A 21955-nucleotide genomic window follows, 5' to 3' on the forward strand; every position below is an offset into this window, starting at 1 on the left:
CTTCTTCCGAAGCCGCATATGATGTCAGGTGTGGGGTAGGTGGGTGTGGTTAAGGGAAACTAGCATCGCGAGCCAAAATGGGACCCTTCCTAGGCCAAGTTTCGTTTGCGGACCAGAGGTTCCCCATCCGTGACATAACTGATGTAGAAAATGTTCCAGAAGGAGCCAAGAGATGCTTGAAGTGGACCACGAGGCTCACAAGGGAGACAATGTAGTAGGCAGGAATTTCTTCCTGTGTAGAATGGCATCTAAAACAGAGGCATGCCACTGTCTTCATTTGGCTGTACCAGTTTCAGCAGGCTAAGGAAGATCAGTGGTATCAACAGGTGGGCTGCAACAACACTGATGATAAAAAGCAGCAAGGTATTTTAAAAAAAATGTAATTAAGCTCCTGAGTGTCTATCATTATGAGGGACTCCTGGGTGGTTTGAGCAGAGCTCAGAAAAAAAAGAAGAGATTGCACTGTTGCCTTTGCCAATATACCTAGAGGAATTTACAGTTATTCCTGCCAAGGCATAATGCAAAATTATTGAAATGCCTGACAAATGATGCATAAGCAGGACACCTGCTCCCTGTTTTATGTCAGAACAGATAGATAACAGTGTGTTAGATAACTAAGTTAATTTTTCATTCCCACCCATTATAGTGTAATCTCATTGCAAAGTAACAGGGAAGGTACATTTGAAGAAAACAGTAACCAACAAGGCATATGCTAAATATATTTTCAATATAAAGAGCAAAATGTTGCAAAGAAATTGAGCCATGGGAAAAACAATGCATGTACTTGCAGTCAAGTGGAACTCAGAGGTAGCTGAGGATGTTTTGGTGTCCGAGACAGAAAAGCCAAATGGTGCCCTGCTGGTGATAAAAGTATAACTAAATCAAATACTAATGGCACCCACACATTTTCTATTTTTCCATCCTGTCTAATGGGGGAGCTGGCCCTAGTTGTCTTTCTATCATTCTGACTCCTTACTGGCATCTCTGGTTAGTAATGGAGGCAAAATTCAAACGGGGGTGGGGGTTAGAGTATGTAACAATTCACTCAATATCAGGTGAGCACAGGTCCCTAAGTACTCGGGCTTGGACTTGCACTGCTTTGTACTGGGGTTCACCAACCATCACCACTGCTGCCAGACAGCCCTCCTTCAATCCTTCCCTCTGACAAATGTAGCAATTGCAGCAAGATCTTCTCTTTCCCCTCTTTTTTCCCTCCTGCTTTCTGCTGCCTTGAATGCTGGAAAAAACAGTAGTTGGTGTCCTGGGGGATATAATTCTTTAGAGCTCCTCATTCCATATCATGGAACCAAGAACCCTGGAGAACTAAAAACCCCAAGGTTACGTGTGGCTGGTACACTGCTGTTGCAGCATTCTAGGCACCAGAAACAAGGGAGCGCACCCTGGTACACTATCAGGTAGGCTGCTCTTCATCCTCCTCTCACCAGTTATGTAAACCTCTTTGAGTGGTTGTATACCATAACTGTGGTATATAAATGCTTAAACATAAATAAATACATAGTTAGTTTGGGTTTAAGGGTTCAAAGAGGTTGTAGAGAGGAGGGGTAATCCCTCATTTTTGCAATCCCTTTTGAGCACTAAAAAATTACATAAGAATATAAGAAGAACCCTGCTGGATCAGGTCAGTGGCACATCTAGTCCAGCATCCTGTTCTCACAATGGCCATCCAGATGCCCATTGGTAGTCCGCAAGCAGAACTTGAGTGCAACAGCACTCTGCCCACTTGTGATTCTTAGCAACTGGCATTCAGAGGCATGCTGCCTCCAACAGTGGAGGTAGAACATAGCCATTGTGGCTAGCAGCCACTGATAACCTTATCTTCCACAAATTTGTCAAATCCTCTTTTAAAGCCAGCCAAGTTGGAGGCCATCACTACATTTTGTGGGAACAGCTTGAATCCCCCCCCACCACCAAATGCTTGCAAGAGAAAAGTGAGTGGAAATAGAGGCAAACAAAGGGGAGTTCACCCATCAATACCTCTCAAAAGATACACAGGAGCAGGCTGCCTAGACTGCACTTCCTGGCACTAGGATGAAAGTGTTAATTTTGGAGCAGAGCAGACAGCAGAGGCAAGCACACAGATACAGCCTTTTGATTTTGGCAAGCAAAGCCAATGCCAAAACTGAGCTTCTTTCTCAGCCTTGCCAGAAGTGAAAGTCACTTGTAAAATGGGAGATCTGATACTTTTTTGCATCTGAAGATAAGAGTAATGGAGAAGGCTTGCATTGATCACTGTGCTCAGTAATGAGACTTGTGGGGTGCACTGATAGGACAGAAGGAAGATAGTCTGAACTCCTTATCTTTCAGGTCTATAGTCCAGTTCAATACCCTTTCCTGGGCTAAATGGCAACTTGCTTTGATGGGGGAATTACATACTGGGCAGATTCCACTGTACTGTGAGGAGATCCTGAACACACTAAGCCAGTTTAGACAGGGAATCTTTGGTTATATAAACAAGAGCTGCAGGTTTTAGTTTCCTAAGTTCCGAAGCTCTGTTCAGGCTTTGCAATATTGGATTTGTTTGCTTTTTGTGGAGTTCCAATATTATTGTCAGAACTGCCACAACAGTAAGTTACCCAGTAGAAGAGCTGATTCTGTTTTCTTAGATTTGCATTGTAGAGGGGGGAAGGGGTTCAAGAAATATATATTGTTTGTGTACCATCTTCCCTGAGCAGTGGGAGGTTCAGAGCATCCTTTACATGACCATTTTCAAAGTGGAGGAAAAAGCACTGGAAACTACTGCCATTTTCCTAATATCTATTTATAATACATGTAACAAGCAACCTAAGGAGACCAGCATATGAGCAGACATGGGTGGTTCCAAAGCAATATCACCATCCTGAAAGCCTCCCCTCATCCCCCACAGGCAACTGTTAGCAGCTTTGACAAACTTGGCAAAACTAGTTTCATCCCTCAAACTGATAGATGGGTATGGCTAACATTCCTAATACTTGGAAGGGCCAATTTCTTATTCATGCCCACTGTGCCCCATAAGTGATATGTCTACACTACAGATAGGAGACAAATTTAGTTTGATTTGTGTTTGATTTTCATGCTCATGTACCAAATTCACACTTCCCAAAACAATACACAACCCAAAACGCAGCTTTGCACTTTTCTGAATATTGTGATGGAGTTCTCCAACCAGAAACTGTGTACAAAAACACATATTAGGAGAATGGGTGCATAAAACTGCATATATTAGTGAAAACAACATGCAAAATGTATTATATGAGGGGAAATTGCTTGCAAGAATGGTCATATTGGGCACAATTGCTTGTACAAATATATACACTAGGAGAAATGTGCCAATGAGTTTTTGTGAGCTTTTTAAATAAAGAAAATACAAACTGAACTTCAGACTGCAAAAATGAGAAATGGAGAGAAACTGAAACTGACAGATTCATCCATCCTACTCCCCATGCTAAGCTTTAGGAGTGAGCTGTTGCTCCCCCTTTCCCCACGCAACAACATGATGGCAATAATTTGATCAAGTTTCTCAAAATTCTAGCCATTTTGTCAATTTACCATATTTCTGTACCTGAGTGCTTATGGCAAAATCTGCAATTAAAAGCTGCAATTCCTGTTATCTGTATTTGTCCTTTCTCATTTCCTGGCCATCGCAAAAAGGCACTGGAAGACCTCAGACTATTTAATGCCGTGCCTCCACTGAGGTTGCTGCAGCCAGCTGTACCACCACCACCGTCGCAGCTGTTTGTGCAGTGGCAGAGCGGCTTCTGACTCTACTGTAGTGGCCGTCTCCTTGGCTTCTACAGCTGTAAATGCTGCCAGGTACACACTACATTATGCTGAGCTTGCCTAATGTGGTAACATAATGTCAATATGTACAATTGTACAGAACATGGTGACATCTATCATGGAAGCTCAGCACGCCTCAATTCACTCACCATCAGCAAACAAAAGGAGGAAAGGATAAAAATTCAGGAGTGGGGAAATATGGTTGCTAGATACATCCTTTAATGTTCCCCTTTGTATAAATGTAAAAATGCGAATTTGAAGCTCAGCATGTAATGAACTATGATTGGCTTCAATGTCTTTGATTCCAGGATATTCATCAGTCTGGAGTCTGTTTCAAACTTGATTGCAAGGGCTATTTTTCTCAAGCAGGTAATGCCAAGCAAGAGTCCTAATCAAGCCCTCTCCCCCCTTGCAGCGTTCACACCACATCTCTTTCAATGCAAAGGTAAGTAATGGTATAGTAATGGTTTACTATGCTGCAGCATTCATGCAAATATGCACATAACCATTTCTGCACAGACTGTTTGCAAATGAATTGGCCATGGCCACTAGCCAAATGAGATTCTGTAGAGAGAACACTTTGGCTGATTCTCAGGGATTGTCAGATCTACCTGGAACAGCCAAGGGGAAAGAAACTACGGGCAGTGCCCATATGTTACAAAGGGCAGGGTGATGTTGTTTAAGCTGATTTGGACAGAGTCCAATGCTGAACCATTTCTGTGCATGTTTATACATTGCTGTAACTGTCCTGAAATGCATACGGTGCCTCCCCCTTTCCAGTAAGCATGTAAACCACTTTTCTTCAGTTCTCAAACATATAACGCAGGTAGCGGCAGTGGGGACCTGTGGCCCTCCAGATGTTGTTGGACTCTAGCTCCCATCATCCCTAGCTAGAATTGTCAATGGGCAGAAATGATAGGAACTGCAGTTCAACAACATCTGGAGCGTTCCTACATTCCTAGTGTAGGAAGTTTTAATCTCTCTGAAACAGAGCTGCCGCACCTGCGCTGCACTGAGCTCCATGCACCACAACCTCTCCCTTGGTAAACTGCAGTGATGCCCGGTATTGGGAAGCCAGGCACACAATGCCACCATGCCTGTGCCACCCCTCTGACTGATGCTGCACAGAGCCCTATATAGACATCCAACTGTCTGGTCTTTGATCTGCTCCTATAACCACCACTGCCTATATTTTGCATAGTACCACCATTGTGCTAGTTGCTGTGCAGGACGCAGAGGTGACAGGGTTCCTATTCAAAGTGCTCTCAGTGTAGAATCACAGAATAGTAGAGTTGGAAGGGGCCCATAAGGCCATCAAGTCCAACCCCCTGCTCAATGCAGAAATCCAACTTAAAGCATATCCTACGGGTGGCTGTCCAACTGCCTCTTGAATGCCTTCAGTGTTGGAGAGCCCACCACTTCCCTACGTAATTGGCTTCATTGTCGTACCGCGCACAAGTTAGGATGTTTTTCCTGATGTTCTGTTGAAGTCTGGCTTCCAAGAAAGAGGTGGGAGAGAAGGTTAGAGAGATGGAACATAGGAACATAGAAAGCTGCCTTATACTGACTCAGACCATTGGTCCATCTAGCTCAGTGCCATCTACACTGACTGGCACAGGCTCTCCAGGGTTTCAGGCAAGAGGTTCTCCCAGCCCTACCTGGAGATTCTGAGGATTGAACTTGCGAGGTTCTGCATGCAAGGCAGATGGTCTACCACTGAGCTATGGCCCTTCTCCAAATGGCTGACTTAATTAGGTGTCAGCAAAAAAGCACGATACCAGGGTAGAACAGAAAAGGCTTTGCTAAGAATTGAGCACAATCCTCTCTGAAATATTGAACAAAAGTAGAGAGCAAGACCTTCTCTGCAGTGGCATCTGCTTTGTAGAATATTCTTCACAGGGAGATCTGAAAAGGACACCCTTGATTTATTTCTGTGGACAGGTAGAACCCACTTTTTTGCCAGCTGTCCCAATTTCTGATTGATATTAATGTTTTATCACAATTGTTCTGGATTTGCTTAGGTTCTTTTGTCATTTTATTTCACGTACTTTAGAGTGTTGTGTGATTTTATTTTGCCTGTGTGCATTTGAACTTGCCTTAAGAACAAGTGATTTATTAAATAAATAAATCATTTCAATAGGGCCTGTCCAGCAGGTTTGTGATCTCTTTATAGATCTTAATGTTGTAGACATGGTAGCGGGTTGTTTTATTTAATAGTTCAAACAGATGCATGGTGTGACTTTCTAAAACAAGTAAATTTTCCATATTTGCATATTCAATGTAATCCTAAGCAGGTTTACTCAGAACTGAATCCCACAGTATTCAATGGGACTTACTTCCAATAAGAACCAAACTAGATGTGATATTAATTGCATGAATGTAATCAATGTGCATTTTTTCTTTTTTTTAAATTGCAAACAGCATCCATGCCTCCAGAAACAGGATTTAACCCCTTTCCCTCCTGCGGGTGTCCCAATGAACCCTTCCTCTCTGCCAGTGAAGGCTTTCTTCCTAATACAAATCGCAGCCTTGAGAAGTGTTTTTTGTTAGTATGTGGTAGGATTGGAAAGGGTTAACCCTCTTCCTGGTGACTGTTCTTTGCATTTAAAAACCTCTGCAGCTTAACTACATTGCATTCACACAATTAACATCTACTTTGGTCCTTCCTGTGCATAGGATTGTACCCTCAGTCTTCTAAATAATGAATGAATAATGAGGGATTGCTGCGATTAATGAGTGATTTGCTGCAATTTTTACTTTGAATGAGTTTCACAGCCCTGAGCTGAAAATCCACTGATTCTAATAAAAATAAAACATAAAACCATATATTAAAAACATTAACCTTGATGTATTACTCATATGATGCATGATGCAGATAAGACTCTGGGTAAGAGCCTAACTGCATGGAGGTTACCGAGTTCCCTTCCAAACTACATTAAATAAATAATAGCACTTCTCTTTCCTCTCTCTCCCTCCTAATTAGCTGTCATCTAAAGAGGTTGGAGTTAGTTGCACAACATTTGAAAGCTGTGTCTTTATTTACCTAACTTGTCTGGTGAATGCACTATTGCTGTGTATGTGTTAATTGTTAATATTTTTGTGATGTGTCAAAAGAATTCAGTAAAAATATGGGATAATGACACAAAGATCTCCAAATGCAATTAAGAAGATTAATTATTTTTAATGATCTTACGCCTCTACTACAATTTTTATGAACTATAGTTTTATATACTGTACATAGTACATGGATTTCCATGACTTACCTCTATGATCTCACAGCAAGGGCTGATTCTGGCATTCTCATTTGTCTTCATAAAATGCTTCTGCAGCCTGCTTTGTCGGTGGTGTGCATGCTCTTTCAGAACTGAAGCTCAAGGGCCCAAATGCCTCTCTTTCTGTCCATGGGTGTGTTTGCAGTGGTGTCCCATTGTAGGGATGGAGCAGAAATTCAGTCATATTTGCATTTTAATGAGAAACTGTTATTCACACATCTTGAATCAATACTCCTGACAGGCCAGATCTTTATCTTCCCCCATCCCTGTAGCTCAACATTGACAGGTGGGCAGAGCCACCCATCTGTCAGTCACATGATGTTATTATGATATCAGCTGATTGACAGGTGGGTGGTTCTGCCCACCTGTCAAAGTAGCCCATGGGGCTGGGAGGAGATAGTGACCAAGCAGAACTGGATTCCCTGACCATCACTTGATGAGCAGGGAGTTCAGTCCTGTTTTCTGCATGGTTTGGGTGCATGAGTGAGTTCCCCATGGGGAGATGACACACACCTGAACAAAACAAGATTGCACTCCCTCATCAGCTGATCAATTGTAAGTTCAGTCCTGCTTTTTTCAGAGATTGACTCTGCGAGCAGTTGATCTAGCCATGTCTCTACCTGCTCCACACCTGATGTCACATGATGTCACATGTAGTGCTGGCAGTCATGGTTTGGGGAAAATGACCTGCAGGCCAAATGGGGACCCCACAATATGCAAATCTAAACACAGCTATCCTTCAAAATTCATACTTGTCTGAATTTTGTGCTGAAGTTCTCTAACACATCATATTAGGGGAAAGTGTGCATAAAATGCATATATTAGTGAAGATATACAAAAATGCAGTATATTATGAGAGTTTGCTTGTGAAATGTGTATATTTGTCAAAACTGCTTACAAAAATGTGTTTATTACAAGAAATTTGCACTAAAATGCTTACAAATTTTCATAACTTTTTAAAAAAATGCAAACTGCTGAAAATGTGGAGAAATAAATTTAAGACTGGAAAAATGAGACACGGAGACAACTGAAATTGACAGGTTTGAATATCCCTGATTTTGATATCTATTTAATGTACATTTCATAACTTCCACCATTAATTAATTAATCATAGCTGGCAATAGCCATTTAGTTATCAGAGGAAAACCCGCAAAGCTTGAAGTGTTTGGTTTACAATCTATAATGCACACAATTAGGGATGGTGCACGAGTTCACCTGAGCCTGACTCAGAAGTGAAGCCACAGAATTTAGAGGACCCATCCAAATGGGACATGAGCCTTGAAACCTGTGAAACCTTGGCTAAAGGTATGACACAGTGTGGTTGTTCAACTGTGTAGTTTGTTCAAGGGCTCCAGTTAATGGAACCTTTAAATGAGTCTACCATGTTCAGTGTTTCTGATTGTGGATGACAGTGGAGGGGAGGGAAGAGGAAAAGGTGAAAGACTTTCCTTTTGTCTCTCATTGCTTTTGCCACCATTGATCCTACCATTTAAGAAACAGACAAGGTAGAATGGAGTCTGTGGGGCCAGCATTAGTAAAGGGATCCACTGTAGTACTTGGTCTTGACAGCTGCTCAAGGATGCTGAATGTCCTGTGTGTGCAACTTGGTTAAAAGTACACTGGCTGTATAAAACCCCATGTGGACACATTTTGCATGTTTAAACCAGTCAGAAGTTTGCATTAGCAGTTTTGGACTACTAAGCAGTTAACCTGCAGTTTGGGGCTCTTTTCTGCCAGTAAAATGGTCATGTTGCAGCCTAGGTACTCTTTCTGAATTAGTGTTGTCTACTTTTTGATAGTGAGCAAAGTGTAATCCAGCAGTGGAGGACCTGTGGTCTTTCAGAAGTTGTTGGACAGGCCTGTCACCACTGAGCAACCAGTTGGGCACTGGCCAAGGGCCCCTTAGTCCCAGAAGTGCCCCTTCTTAGGCTGGGAGGGTGGAGGTCCTGCTCTGCGATCCGTACCAGCATCAGGTCATGCTCCAAATCACACCCAGCAACCCAACACTACTGCAGATTGCAGAGTGGGAGCGCCACCCTCCCAGTTAACACTTCTGGATCTTGGGTGATGGCAGTCATGCATGCAAAGTGTGCTGGCACAGCAACGTAGGAGGGGGGCAGGAGGGCCTATTTAAACCCACACCAACTGCAACAGGAGGGGGTGTTGTTGACTATGAGGATCTGGACCCAGGGCAGTCTGGTGCCCAAGTGTCCAGTCATGCCTGGTACCAGCCCTGTTGTTGGACTACAACCCTCAGCCCCAGCCAGCATGGCCAATGGTCAGGGATAATGCGGCTTGGAGTCCAGCAACATCTGCAGAGCCATAGGTTCCCCATCTCTGCTGAAACTGTTTAAAGGCAAACAATTTGCCTCCCATAGCGTGGCAGTCCTCACTAGCCTCCCTCCCTCCCTGCAGAAGCGGGCAGCAGAGCCCAGTGGCTAGCTCGCAGCAGCATCTCGCTGGTGTTCCTGGGCCACTTGACCTTGGTGCTGGGGGCCATCGTCCATGGCTCCCTCCTGCTCCATGTGGCCCGGCCCGCGCACACCATCACCTCGGAGTATGCCGTAGCTAATGTCGTTGCAGTGGCTTCTGGACTTTGAGCATTGCTGCGGGCGTCCTGGCAATCCTGGTGTCCCAGAGCTTCTCCCACCATTGCCTGCCTTGGATCTTGGTTGTTATCTCCCTGGCAAATGTCCTGATCTCAGGAGCCAGCTGCGTGGGGCTGGCACTTGCCATCTCCCTCACTGTTGTCAACGGTGGCCGTCATCTCTTTACCGGTTGCAACAGTTCTGCCCTTCCAGCTGATGCCTGCACTGTGATAACAAATGAGTGCCCTTTTGACACTACCCGCATCTATGACACAGCACTGGTCCTCTGGCTTCCTTCCTTGTTGATGGCAGCAGTGGAAGACAGTTTGTCTGCCTGGTGTTGCATAGCCTCCCTCTCTCTCTGTGGAATTGGCCCCTCTTCAGCCTCCTACAAAGTGGCCCTGCTTCAGGCAGCTGCCCCACAGGAGGTGGCTGCAGAGAAAGGCTCTGAAGGGGAGCCTCACCACCAGCTTCTGGTTGAAATGGACGAGGAAGAGTGCTGTCTTTGAGGGAAGAGAGCTACCCACTTTTGCTGCTAGACTGTCCTTCATGTTCTTGAATGGACAGATGGGCTTGTGTTCAAGGTGCAGAGCTAGCCAGGCAGGAATCTCCCCCAAATTGTTTTTTTAAAAAAGTGTTTTTAAATTTGTATATTTGTTTTTAATGTTTTTAATTGTTGTAAACCGCCCAGAGAGCTTCGGCTATGGGGCAGTATACAAGTGTAATAAATAATAATAATAAATAATAACAATAATTTACTTTAGGTCTGTAACAAACATCAGATTTTACAGTCTTCTTCAATGGGGAAAAACATGTTTGAGAAACACTTGCCAAGGGCTGCGTATAGATAGGATACTGCATTTGCTGCAGGTAAGAGAAGGGAGCCAAATTCATCACAGCCATAAGTAGGAACAACTTAGTTGATTTGTACATTGTGGACATTTCCAGGTGGCAAGAATCCATGAGGCTGAAAAGGACATAAACAAAGAAATAAGCAAAGCTTTAACTGACATTAGGAAGTTTATTCAGAGTGCGATGGATTCCTGGAAAAGGAGAAGGAAAAAAAATCTTTTCTCTGATATTTTAAAAAAAAGGTCAAGAGACAACCCAGAAAACTGTAATAGAGTTATATCAACATTGCTTGGAAACTACCTTATGAGTTACAGGGTGCCCAGAGGAAGCCAATTTGGCTAAGACCAGCCATCATAGATTCTAGCAGGGGAACACAGACTTAATTTACCTGCTGCAGTTCTTTGAAGATAATGCAATACTGCAGCGGAAGCGCAGATAAGGAAAACTGAAGGAAACATGTGCTCCGGTTTTTAAAAAAGCATTTTAATCGTTGCAGTCTCAGACAGCATAAACTGATACAAAGTGAAAGCCAGATAAGGCTGCCTCATAAAATTACTCACCAAAGTCCTATTCCTACGAATTAATTGAAAAGAGAAGATCCTGCATGTTTAGGCGGTGTTATTGCAATTTTGGTCTGGTGAAATAGCCTTGTGAATATTCCACATCTCACCACATCCTGGCGCACTCCAGTACATGAGAGCTTTTATTTCAAGATATCGAGTTTCAATGTTTCCAAGCAGCATAAGACAATTTCACAATGCAAGTACAGAAAAGAATTAAATTTTGGTACTTGTGCCACATTCTTTTTAAAAAAGCTTCCCACTCTGAGCCTATGCATGATTATTCAAAAGTAAGCCCTAGTGAGTTAAAGGGCCATATTACCCGGCAAGTGTGCATAGGGTTGTATTATGTGAGAACTGGTGTGTTTAAGGTTAGATAAGCAGAAGTGGTTTGCTGGGTAGGGCAGAGCAGCTATACTAGCTTCCTGGCAAGCGGGTCACTGTTGCTTACTGGGAGGGAGAGAGGAAGGGGTGGGGTGGTTGGGAGGTTGGTACAGTGCAGATGCATGGGCAGGAGTGCTGGATTGGAAGCTAGCATAGCAGCTCCTCCCCCAGTGAGCTGTTCCTGTAGATAAGATCTTCATAGCTTACATATAGCAACCTTGAAAATCGGCAGTAGCTCAGCCTATCTTCTTCTTATCTCCCCTGAAATTATTGTTGTTATTTTGTTATGATGTCACATGTTTTGCTTTGTTAAACGTTATGGTTCAGGAGATGTTTGTGGTGAATGTTTGCGGTGCCTGCTGGCTGCCACAGAGCAGCTGTAATGTGTAGCACTGCCCTTACTTTGCAAAATAGTAATCAGAAGTAATCACTCTTTTCTTGAAAGGGTTGCTTTTCAGATTTTCAGAAACATAATAGAGATGATTCACATACTTGTGGGGGTTATATGATACAGCCCTCTGCACAACTATACTAACCCAAAAATGCATGTTTGAAAGCATTTTCCTGTCAAAAAGAGATAGAAAAAGCTAGATTTTTAACCTGGTAACATCTTCTAGTAAGTACCATGTCCAATGACTTACAATGAGGGAAGAAGTCAGAGCTGAATAAACATGTTTCTGGCATTAAAGTACGGCATACATGCTAGCCTTTTTGTGACTTTGATTAATAATTATTGTAATGATCTATCCAAAATTGATAGATTGGTCCTGTTTCTCTGATTCTGATGTGGGATGCATAAATAGATAGTACTTGCTGATCAAGGAGGGCAATGCTTGTGGATAGACTAACCTGATGACTTTGAGGGCCCTTCTAAGCTATTCTATGTTTAAAGTGGGAGTGTGGAGCCTCAGGGGCCAAATGTGACCCCAAGACATCTTTCTCTTGCCCTTGGGACCCTCCCCAGACCATGCCCATCTGCAGGGCTGCTTCACACACTTCTTGAATGTGTTTGCCTCATGGAACATGTCCTTGAATTGTGATACTGCCTCTTGTTCACCTGGATGGAGGATGGGAAAGTGTGTATATGTTGGGGAATGTGTAGAAACCTCTGGCCCTTGCATGGCTGAAAGGTAGCCCAGGGTATAAAGCTAAAAGTCACATCCATGGCTCCACCCACTCTTGCCTCTGGCTCCGTCCACTGTTAGTATGTGGCCCTTGGAATCTTGCCCATGAGTGAATATGGCCCACCCTGCTTTAGAGGCTACTAATTCTCACATAAGAAGAGCCATTCTGAATCAGACCAAATGCCTATCTAGTGCAGCACCCTGTTTACTATGGTTGCCAACCAGATGCCTATGGGAAGCCTACAAATAGGACATGAAAGCCTTATCCAGCTATTGTTTCCAGCAATTGGTATTCAGAGCCATACTGAGAGCTTTATCCTCCATGAATGTATCTAATCTCCTTTTAAATGCATCTAAATGGGTGACTGCCACCACATTTTGTGGTAGCAAATTCCATAGTTTAACTACAGGCTGTGTGAAAAATCATTTCCTTTTGCCTGTCCTGAATCTCCCACCATTAACGGGTGAGTGACCTCCCTGGTAGACTGTGGGAATGCTGTGGACATAATATATCTCGACTTCAACAAAACTTTTGACAAAGTGCCCCATGATATTTTGATTAGCAAGCTAGCTAAATGTGGGCTGCATGGAACAATTATCAGGTGGATCCACAGTTGGCTACAGAATCATACTCAAAGGGTGCTTATCAATGGTTCCTTCTCAAACTGGGGGGAGGTAACAAGCTGGGTACCACAGAGCTCAGTCCTGGGCCCAGTGCTCTTCAACATTTTTATTAATGGCTTGGATGAGAAGGTGCAGGGAATGTTTACCAGATCTGCAGATGATACAAAATTGGGAGGAATAGCTGATATCCTGGAAGAGAGAAACAAAATTCAAAGGAATCTTGATAGACTGGAGCATTGGGCTGAAAGCAACAGAATGAAATGTAACAGGGATAAGTGCAAAATTCTACACATAGAAAAAAGAAACCAAATGCACAGTTATATGATGGGGGGGATACTTGGCTCAGCAATACTGCATGCAAGAAGGATCTTGGGATTGTTGTTGATCACAAGCTGAATATGAGCAAACAGGGGGATGTGGCTTACATCTGGTTTACTGAATTTATCTGCCTTTTCCTTTGCAGCCTTCAAGGCAACTTCAAGTTTCTTAAGAGTCAAAACTCAAAGTCAGTTCAGTTCAGCCACCACTACTTTGTACCTACTGGTTGGCTTTCAAGGGCATTTCATTTTACATCAGCTGCCAAGTCATATCAGATTCAGCAACTGACGTGTCATTTTATTATGTACTAAGAGGTCACAGTGCAGCAATTTATTTTCATTCAGTGCAATGAGAAAAATACACTAGTCCATTAAAAGGCCATATTATCTGCTTTCCCATTATTGACACACAAGACAGATGCGGAAAAAGAATGGCAAGTGAGTTGAATGGAAAAACACGCAAACACATTCAAATACCGTCTTTCTCCCATGATTGAGATGGATTGGAAGGTTTGCCCTTCATTATCTCCTTATCACATTTAAAACCCTTAGCATCCTTTGGCTGATCAGGATATTTTTGTCAAAAGAACCATAAGAGAGAGGGAGATGTCTGCTTATTGTCTTCTACATCATTTATTGTCAGTTTGTAACAGATACTGAAACAAGGGAGCATCCATTCATGGCAAATTCCTAAGGACGTTGATTGTCTGCGTGTACAGAATTTTCTGTCATTAACAGCTTCTGTGAATGGATACACAATATGTGATTTGGGTCTACCCTGATGCCTCAGTTGCAGTGGAGGATACTATCCCATCACCAGTGCCAGTCCAGTCTGCATCTGTACATAAAATGGGAAAGGGGCATCATCTAGTCCTTTGTCTCAGGCTGAAAAATGTCTCGAGGTGGACCTTCATCCAAGGATATGGTCTGAAGGCACATGAGGCCACATGAGGCAAGAATTGCACTGGCTGCCCATTTGCTACTGGGCCAAGTTCAAGGTTCTAGTTTTGGTGTACAAAGCCCTATACAGCTTGGGACCAGGATACCTGAAAGACCGTCTTACCCCTTATATACCCAGTCTATCACTGCGCTCTGCAGGTGAGGGCCTCCTGAAGATATCATATCAGGAGGTTTGTTCTGCACAATATAGGAAATAGACCTTTAGTGTGGTGGCACCTACCCTGTGGAATTCCCTCCCCTTAAACATTAGGCAAGCGCCATCTCTGCTATCTTTTCGGCGCCTTTTGAAGACTTTCCTCTTTCAACAAACCTTTTAAGTTGCGACCTATCCCAGTCTGCTTCTGTGTTAGAATTGCTTTTAATATGTTTTCTTTAACAATATGTTTTAACCCTTTTGTTTGTTTGTTTTTAAAGATATTTTTAAAGCTTTCTTAAAATGTTTTTAACGTTGTTGTATTTTAATGTATTTTAAGGTCTTGTAATGATGTTTTAAAGTGTTTTTAGTATTTCTGTTTGCCACCCTGGGCTCCTGCTGGAAGGAAGGGCGGGATATAAATCAAATAATAAATGAATTAAATAAATAAATAAATAAATAAATGTTGCTGAAGCTAAGCAGGTCTGGGTCTCTTCTCTATCAGAATGGGAACCATGTGGATACAGCTGTGGCCTCCATGATGAAAGAAAGAAAGGATATAAATGTAAGACAATAAATAAGAACAGTTATTCTGGGTCCCTCAACTTGCTACCAAGGTCTGAAACAGGATCATTCATACATTATTGGAAATTGTTGTCGTTTGGCTGTCCACAAATAATTAAGGATGAATAGGCTGCAATCATGTGCACATTTACCTAAGAATAAGCCTACTATAACACTATAGGAGTTATTTCCAAGTAAGCATGCATAGGCTTGCAGTTTTAGTCTCCAGGACTACTGCTGCCCAGTACCCTTTCTTGGAAAGTTATGGAGAACAAGAGGAATATTAATATTAATCAAGGATAATATGAACAAAAAATAGGGGCTGCCTAGGTGTAAGCCTAACTTAGAATTTATTTCCAAGCAAGCATGCTTAGCTTGAGGTGTTAGGTCATTAATGTTTTACAAATGCGCACTCTTTTTTTTTTTTGCTTTCCTCATTATTAGAGAAAGTGTTAGATGAAATGACTGGAGAATTTGGATGCGACTGCAGATGATTTCCTCTCACACTTCCTAGCACTGTTGAAGGTATGCAGAGAAGCACTTGATTAATTACAAGCATAGAAGGGATTTAAAAACCTTCTAGCAATTATCATTCTTTATACAGCCACAAGTGTGGCTGTATACTATAGCCAGCATGGGTTTTTCACATTCCGCAATGTTAAATTGAAAATACCCCCATGCCATTCTGATGCTTCCTGTAAGCTCATTTGAAAACTAAACCTTACAAAACTTATAGTTCTGAACTCAGAAATGCTTGCTTAACAACACTCTCAATTTTCATGGTGATACACAAAACAGTCAGAGAGAATAGACAGTTCAAAGTGTAAAGAGAGAAAAAAACTCCAGAGCCCTTTTGGGCTTTTTTCTCTGAGAGCTCTCATAATCTGTTGAAATTCATTAAAAATCTGCCATGTTCACAGAGTACCTACAATCCTAATACTGACCTTGCCCCATACTCTGACCTTCATCTTCTGCAGTTTAAAAGTTTAAAAAATGCCTGGCTGATTTTTAATTAATTTAATCAATTTTGGCTGGCAGCCTATGAAAATGCTGGGCATGCTCAGTAAGAACCAACTGTCAGTGTTCTAAAAGTCAGGCTCACAGCTGCTGGGCTTGCCTAATCAGGGGGCCACACCCACTCCAGACCTTTATTTCACTTGAGACAGTTATGGCTTCCCTCAGAGAATCCTGGGAAGTGTAGTTTGTGAAGGGTGCTGAGTGGAGACTCCTGTTCCACTGAGAGAGCTCCAGTGGCCAGACTGGTTTAACAGTCAGCCACTCTGATCGAAGCTCTGTGAGGGGAACAGGGCGTCTCCTAGCAACTCTCAGCACCCTTCACTAGCTACACTTCCCAGGATTCTTTGAGAGAAGCCATGACTGTCTCAAGTGGAATAAATATCTGGCATGGATGTGGCCAGGAACAGCTTTGGTTTATATTTGGGTGGGAGGCTACATGTGCCTGCTGTCAAATAAAAAGGTGGGGGAAAGCCTGAAAAAGAATGATACTGTTCACAATGTTTTCCTTTTGGAAAGGAAAGGGGCTTCCCTTCTGCCAAGTGCCCACCCACCCAATCTCCTCCCCTCCCCTCCCTGCCCCTTCCCTGGGTCAGTGTTGGACTATGACCTGGGAGACCAGGGTTCAAATCCCCACAAAGCCATGAAGCTGACTGGGTGACCTTGGGTCAGTCAATGCCTCTCAGCCTCAGAGGGAGGCAATAGTGAAACCACCTCTGAATACCGTTTACCATGAAAACCCTATTCATAGGGTCACCATAGGTGGGGATCGACTTGAAAAAAGTCCATTTCCATTTTCAAACATGATTGCATAGAAATAAATCCCATTGAACTCAAAAAGTATGCAAATGATCAAACCCACCCTTCTCACTCCTATCCCCTCTCTCTTGCCCCTTCCCTCCCCCTTCCTTTGCCCCTCCCTCTCCCTCTCCATCCCCTTCCAATCCCCTCCTTCCCCTTCCCCCTCCCGTTCCTCCTCCCCATGGTCAGTTTTACCTATGTTAAGCATGATTGCATGGAAGTAAATACCATTCAACTCTATAAGTATGCAAATAATCAAACCTGCCCTCCCATCCTTTGCCGCATTCCAATACTCTCCTTCCCCTTCCCATTCTCCCTCCTCCTCCCCCATGATCAGTTTTTCCTATCCTAACCAAGATTGCATAGGAGTAAATCCCATTGAACTCAAAAAGCATGCAAATGATCAGAACTGTTTTCCCCCTCCTTCCCCTCTCCTCTCCCTTCCTCCTCCCCTCCCCTGTTCCTTCTTCCTCCTCCCCTGTCCACTCCAGCCCTCCCTCCCTCCAGCCCTGGTCAGTTTTACCTATCCTAAGCATGATTGCACGGGAGTAAATCACACTGAACTCAATAAACATGCAAATGATCAAACCTGTCCTCCACCCCTCCCCCTCCTGCCTGCTCCCCTCCCAGTCTTCCCCTCTGCATTTCCTCCCCTCCCTCCTCCAACTCCTCCCCTCCCCATCCCCTGTGGTCAGTTTCACCTAATCAAAGCATGATTGCAGGGGAGTAAATCCCACTGAACTCAATAAGCATGCAAATGATCAATCCATTCTCAGCAAACTTGCACAGGATCCCAATTCCTACCTCCCACATTAAAAAGCAGATAATTTCACTAATAGTCAAAAACCTTGTGGTTTAAGAATGTACTTATTAAAAGCAGGGAAATTGGGCTGTAGTGAATGCACCAGGGGAGCAGGAGACCTGACCTCCTCTCTGAGATATTGGACTGCCCTACAAATTGGTCAAAATGCAAACACCATTTGGGTTGGTCTTTCACAGTCCAATCCACTTGCTGTGTAGCTTGGAAGAATTTGGTAACATGTGCCTCTGAGCATATGGTGAGTGGTGGCGACACCTGTAATCAGCCCAAATAATAGAAAGAAGACGTGTGCTGTGCTGATCTCGTTTTAGCAGGGAGGAAGAAACATTATTAAGACAGTTGATATCGTTCAGATGGTCACTTTGAATATGTCCGATTTCCTTTGCAATTTTAGTGAAGTTTCCATTTTCTTTTTTTCTATTTCTGTGAATATGTGAAGTAAAGCAACATTTTGCAAAATTTACACTAAAAAATCTCCAAACATAATTGTGGAATGATGGCACTGACTTCTGCAGAATAGTCTCTAGTGGACCTCAGGAGTGTCTCAATTTTCACAAGATAAAACAGTGGAAGGTGAAATATATTCTAGCAAAATGCTAGGTGTGTCTATGTTTTTAATTGACCACACCGACCTTGCCTTAAATAAAGTGGTTTAAACATAGCAGGCTGAAAACATGCATCCTCTTTTTTCCTACAGCTAGAGTCATTGCTGAAGTAGCAACATATTGGAATAAGTCTGATTTTACATCAAACTGCAGTTTCAGATTCAACTGTTACTGCGCCCAAAATAGAAATAGAACATAACCAACAATTTGATACACAAAAAAATGCTGTCTTCACCATCATATGACACTGCCCAATAGAAAGGCTTTGAAATTAGTAAAAATAAATTTGACACAGATTTCTAGGATGAATAATGAGGGAAATAGAGCCATACGACAATGGAACCAATTACCTAGAGAGGTAGTGGGCTCTCCAACACTGGAGGCATTCAAGAGGCAGCTGGACAGCCATCTGTCAGGAATGCTTTGATTTGGATTCCTGCATTGAGCAGGGGATTGGACTTGATGGCCTTTTAGGCCCCTTCCAAATCTACTATTCTATGATTCTATGCAATAAACTTTTCCAGTTTAGATTCTCTGTAGAAACATTAGTAACACAGGAAAGAAGCAAAGTAAGAAGAACACCAACAAACATACACAAATATCATTCTCTATCTTTGGAGATGGCAGGTGTTGCCACCACTCACCATATGCTCAGAGGCACATGTTACCAAATTCTTCCAAGCTACACAGCAAGTGGATTGGACTGTGAAAGACCAACCCAAATGATGTTTGCATTTTGACCAGTTTGTAGGGCAGTCCAATATCTCAGAGAGAAGGTCAGGTCTCCTGCTCCCCTGGTGCATTCACTATAGCTGCCCAATTTCCCTGCTTTTAAACGTTTGATAGAAATATCTGTGGGCTATAGATATGTTCTTAAACCGCAAGTGTTTTTTTTAACCTGTTAGTGAATATTAATTATTATGGTACTAAAAATAATGCTGTATATTTTAGTCTGTGAGGCAAAAAAAAGTATATGTTCTCTCAGGAAGAACATCATGGCAAGGGGAAGACCAGTCTGGCCCCATCCCATGGCTGGAGGAAGACCAGCTGCAGGGAGTTTTCCCCTCTCTCTGCCAGAAAGAACATTCAACTCCAGCTGCCTGCTGTCCTGGGACTGGGAAGGAGAAAGGAAGCACACTCTAGTCCCATCAGTCAGAGGCCTGAAGCCTGTGGGATTTGGGGTATATGCATGAGCTTTTTTGGAAGGATTTATATTACGGCAAACTGCTGTAAGCTACTTTGAGAATCATTTTATTGAAAGGCGGGTTCTAAATCTTCCAAATAAATAGGTAACCGATAAATGCATGTGTTGCAAATTGTTCTAAATCCCCCATTCCTCAATATCACTTCAGATCATTTTCATGTTTGAATATAGTGGGAAGTTATTGGTTTAGTACACACATAGGGAAGCCTACAGATTGTGCAGGATTCCAGCTCCCATTATTCCTGATTATTGGCCATGCTGGCTGGGCTGATGGGAGTCCAACAACATCTGGAGGGCCACAGGTTTTACATCTGTAATTTAGTATTTCACAGGAATAGCTTTCTCCTGGCTTCCCACAATACACATATGAGTTCGCATATTTCATATTCTAAAACTCTTCACTAAAATGGTCACTTGGCCACCTGTGTGTTAAGATGCCACCTTAAAATTTGGCAGAGATGATGTGATTGAAGCTTTGTGGAAAAACCAACAAATCCATGAACCAGAATCCTTGATTTGATAGGATGGGGCAGAACAAAAGTAATGGAGGGACTTTGGGCCAAAATAAGCTCATCTAGAAACATTGTTTAGCAATTTTCTTAATAAAAGTGGATTAGAGAAATTCAGGGAGGATATGAGGATCAGTGGATACTAGCCGTGATGGCTATGCTCTGCCTCCATGGGTGGAAGCAGTATGCTTCCAAATACCAGCTTCTGGAAATCACAGGAGGAGAGAGTGCTCTTGTGCTCAGGTCTTGCTTGCTCACATCCCATAGGCATCTGGTGGGCCATTGTGAGAACAGGATGGGCCATGGGCCTGATCCAGCTGGCTCTTCTTATGTTCTGAAGTAATTTTCATTAAATTACACATATGTGCCAAAGTATCTGTTATTCATTCCTTTCAAGGATTTCAGCCCATTGGAAAGAATGATATTGACACAAAATATTTCAGAATCTCAAGTTTATTATTTTCACAAGGACAAAATAAATATTTAGAATAATAGGGGGGGATTTCCTTTCAGCTGTATTACCCTAAAGCAGCGTGTTGGTTAAGCTGCTATAATGAGTGAAGAGAGTTAGTTTCTTCTGTCAGTATTCCTTGGTCCTATTGACTTTGAGAAAGCTGTTTAATGTAGCTGATGAGATATTGATGTGTAGCAGCTTAAAGAAAAATATGTGGCTTTAAACTTTGGAGGGGAGAGAAACTTTCTTTTGAAAGGCTTACTCATTCTGACCTTTTGGCATAGATTATGCGATCAAAAGTTTAACACTGAACTATTGACTGATCATCGCTGAAAATATTTGTTCAATTAGCATTTGGGACTGCCACACTCCCACCTTTTTTTTAAAAAAATGTAAAAACTATCAAAGAAGTGTGCAACCATCCTGAACAAGTGCACAGACTTTAAATTGCACAAGACCAAATCATATACTGTAGCACTAGTGCTGTGCCAAAAAATTGTCCCATGTATTTTTTTCAGCGATTCTCCATCATTTCATGAGAAAATAAATTCATGTGAAAATTATCAAATTCTTATCACGGAAAAGATGGGGTGTAGAATTTTGTTGCATTTACCTTACTTTCAACGGAACCAAGGGGTATTTGCAAATGTACTTTTAAAGAAAACAGTGTTTTATATATATATATATATATATATATAAAATCCACAAGGCCAACAATCCTGGTCGCCCAATTGTCTCAGGTAACAACACAGCTACTGAAAGGATTTCTCTGTACATTGACTTAAATTTACAAAACATGGTGCAAAACCTCCCATCATATATCAACGACACCAAGGACTTCTTGCTTAAAATTGAGTCTTTAAACAAGCAGTATCAATTCCACAACAATACTATACTAGCTACTTTAGATGTCACATCTCTTTACACCAATATACCACATAATGATGGGATTCAGGCTTTAGATGAGTTCCTTAACACCAGAGATATGAACAATCCTCCAACAGAGGTTCTCACAACTTTAGCTACGCTAGTCCTGACTTGTAACAACTTTACATTCAATGGAGAACACTACCTGCAACTACAAGGCACAGCTATGGGGACTCGCATGGCTCCATCATATGTGAATCTCTTTATGGGTAAACTGGAACAGGAGATCCTCAAAAAGGCATTCAACAAACCACTTATATGGTGGCGATACATTGACGACATCTTTATGGTCTGGACGAATGGTAAAGAGAGTTTGGAACAATTTAAAAATTACATCAACTCTATCCATCCCTCTATTAAGTTTACATTTAATAGTACAAATAACAATCCACACATCCCTTTTCTGGATGTCCTTCTCACCATTGAAAACAACAAAATAGCTACTGATCTCTACAGCAAACCCACT

The 21955-nt window shown here is 42.4% G+C and overlaps 1 pseudogene; it reads left to right on the forward strand.

Annotated features, from left to right (window-relative positions):
• The first annotated feature begins 8320 nt into the window (after positions 1-8320).
• LOC133376533 (keratinocyte-associated protein 3-like) lies at positions 8321-10008 on the forward strand (annotated as a pseudogene).
• Positions 10009-21955: the final 11947 nt, after the last annotated feature.

Source organism: Rhineura floridana, chromosome 1 (assembly GCF_030035675.1).
Source record: "Rhineura floridana isolate rRhiFlo1 chromosome 1, rRhiFlo1.hap2, whole genome shotgun sequence".
NCBI classification, from domain to species: domain Eukaryota; kingdom Metazoa; phylum Chordata; class Lepidosauria; order Squamata; family Rhineuridae; genus Rhineura; species Rhineura floridana.